Source organism: Prorops nasuta, unplaced genomic scaffold (assembly GCF_024137725.1).
Source record: "Prorops nasuta isolate Cenicafe-Biocafe unplaced genomic scaffold, Cenicafe_Pnas_1.2 PNAS00036, whole genome shotgun sequence".
In the NCBI taxonomy this organism is placed as follows: Eukaryota; Metazoa; Arthropoda; class Insecta; order Hymenoptera; family Bethylidae; genus Prorops; species Prorops nasuta.
This window is the reverse complement of record NW_027116833.1, coordinates 1864729-1867915: the sequence shown is the minus strand read 5'-3', so window position 1 is coordinate 1867915 and position 3187 is coordinate 1864729.

Here is a 3187-nt window from a genome sequence, read left to right as displayed (position 1 = left end):
ATGGGGTCATTGAGTACTTATATAGGATATGGGGGGGGGTCACGTGAGGTCATTGAGTACTTATATAGGACTAGGGTGGGTCACATGGGGTCATTAAGTACTTATATAGGAATAGGGGGGGTCACATGTGATCATTGAGTACTTATATAGGAATGGGGTGGGTCACATGGGGTCATTGAGTACTTATATAGGACTAGGGGGTCACATGGGGTCATTGAGTACATATATAGAACTAGGGTGGGTCACATGGGTCATGGTGTACTTATATATTACTAGGGTAGGTCACATGGGGTCATTGAGTTCTTATATAGGACTAGGGTGCGTCACATTGGGTCATTGAGTTCTTATATATTACTAGGGTGGGTCACATGGGGTCATTGAGTTCTTATATAGGACTAGGGGGGTCACATGTGGTCATTGAATACTTATATAGGACTAGAGTGGGTCACATGGGGTCATTGAGTACTTATATAGGACATGGAGGGGTCACGTGTGGTCATTGAGTACTTATATAGGACATGGGGGGGTCACATGGGGTCATTAAGTACTTATATAGGACTAGGGGGGGTCACATGTTGTCATTGAGTACTTATATAGGACTAGGGTGGGTCACATGGGGTCATTGAGTACTTATATATGACTAGGGGGGTCACATGGGGTCATTAAGTACTTGTATAGGACTAGGGGGGTCACATGGGGTCATTGAGTACTTATATAGGACTAGGGTGGGTCACATGGGGTCATTGAGTACTGATATAGGAATAGGGTGCGTCGATGGGGTCATTGAGTACTTATATAGGACTAGGGGGGTCACATGGGGTCATTGAGTACTTATATAGGAATAGGGTGCGTCGATGGGGTCATTGAGTACTTATATAGGACTAGGGGGGTCACATGGGGTCATTGAGTACTTATATAGGAATAGGGTGGGTCACATGGGGTCATTGAGTACTTATATAGGACTAGGGGGTCACATGGGGTCATTGCGTACTTATATAGGACATGGAGGGGTCACGTGTGGTCATTGAGTACTTATATAGGACTAGGGTGGGTCACATGGGGTCATTGAGTACTTATATAGGAATAGGGTGGGTCGATGGGGTCATTGAGTACTTATATAGGACTAGGGGGGTCACATGGGGTCAATGAGTACTTATATATGACTAGGGGGGTCACATGGGGTCATTAAGTACTTGTATAGGACTAGGGGGGTCACATGGGGTCATTGAGTACTTATATAGGACTAGGGTGGGTCACATGGGGTCATTGAGTACTTATATAGGAATAGGGTGCGTCGATGGGGTCATTGAGTACTTATATAGGACTAGGGGGGTCACATGGGGTCATTGAGTACTTATATAGGAATAGGGTGGGTCACATGGGGTCATTGAGTACTTATATAGGACTAGGGGGGTCACATGGGGTCATTAAGTACTTATATAGGACTAGGGGGGGTCACATGTTGTCATTGAGTACTTATATAGGACTAGGGTGGGTCACATGGGGTCATTGAGTACTTATATATGACTAGGGGGGTCACATGGGGTCATTAAGTACTTGTATAGGACTAGGGGGGTCACATGGGGTCATTGAGTACTTATATAGGACTAGGGTGGGTCACATGGGGTCATTGAGTACTTATATAGGAATAGGGTGCGTCGATGGGGTCATTGAGTACTTATATAGGACTAGGGGGGTCACATGGGGTCATTAAGTACTTATATAGGACTAGGGGAGGTCACATGTTGTCATTGAGTACTTATATAGGACTAGGGTGGGTCACATGGGGTCATTGAGTACTTATATATGACTAGGGGGGTCACATGGGGTCATTAAGTACTTGTATAGGACTAGGGGGGTCACATGGGGTCATTGAGTACTTATATAGGACTAGGGTGGGTCACATGGGGTCATTGAGTACTTATATAGGAATAGGGTGCGTCGATGGGGTCATTGAGTACTTATATAGGACTAGGGGGGTCACATGGGGTCATTGAGTACTTATATAGGAATAGGGTGGGTCACATGGGGTCATTGAGTACTTATATAGGACTAGGGGGTCACATGGGGTCATTGCGTACTTATATAGGACATGGAGGGGTCACGTGTGGTCATTGAGTACTTATATAGGACTAGGGTGGGTCACATGGGGTCATTGAGTACTTATATAGGAATAGGGTGGGTCGATGGGGTCATTGAGTACTTATATAGGACTAGGGGGGTCACATGGGGTCAATGAGTACTTATATATGACTAGGGGGGGTCACATGGGGTCATTGAGTACTTATATAGGAATAGGGTGGGTCACATGGGGTCATTGAGTACTTATATAGGACATGGGGGGGGGGTCACATGGGGTCATTGAGTACTTATATAGGACTAGGGTGGGTCACATGGGGTCATTGATTACTTATATATGACTAGGGGTGGTCAAATAGGGTCATTGAGTACTTATATAGGACATGGGGTGTCACATGGGGTCATTAAGTACTTATATAGGACTAGGGGGGGGTCACATGGGGTCATTGAGTACTTATATAGGACTAGGGTGGGTCACATGGGGTCATTTTGTACTTATATAGGACTAGGGTGGGTCACATGTGGTCATTGATTACTTATATATTACTAGAGGGGGTCACATGTGATCATTGAGTACTTATATAGGAATGGGGTGGGTCACATGGGGTCATTGAGTACTTATATAGGACTAGGGTGGGTCACATGGGTCATGGTGTACTTATATATTACTAGGGTAGGTCACATGGGGTCATTGAGTTCTTATATAGGACTAGGGTGCGTCACATTGGGTCATTGAGTTCTTATATATTACTAGGGTGGGTCACATGGGGTCATTGAGTTCTTATATAGGACTAGGGTGCGTCACATGGGGTCATTGAGTACTTATATTGTACTAGGGGGGTCACATGGGTTCATTGAGTACTTATATAGGACATGGGGTCATTAAGTACTTATATAGGTCTAGGGGGGGTCACATGTGGTCTTTGAGTACTTATATAGGACTAGGGTGGGTCACATGGGGTCATTGAGTACTTATATATGACTAGGGGGGGTCACATGGGGTCATTAAGTACTTGTATAGGACTAGGGGGGTCACATGGGGTCATTGAGTACTTATATAGGACTAGGGTGGGTCACATGGGGTCATTAAGTACTTATATAGGAATAG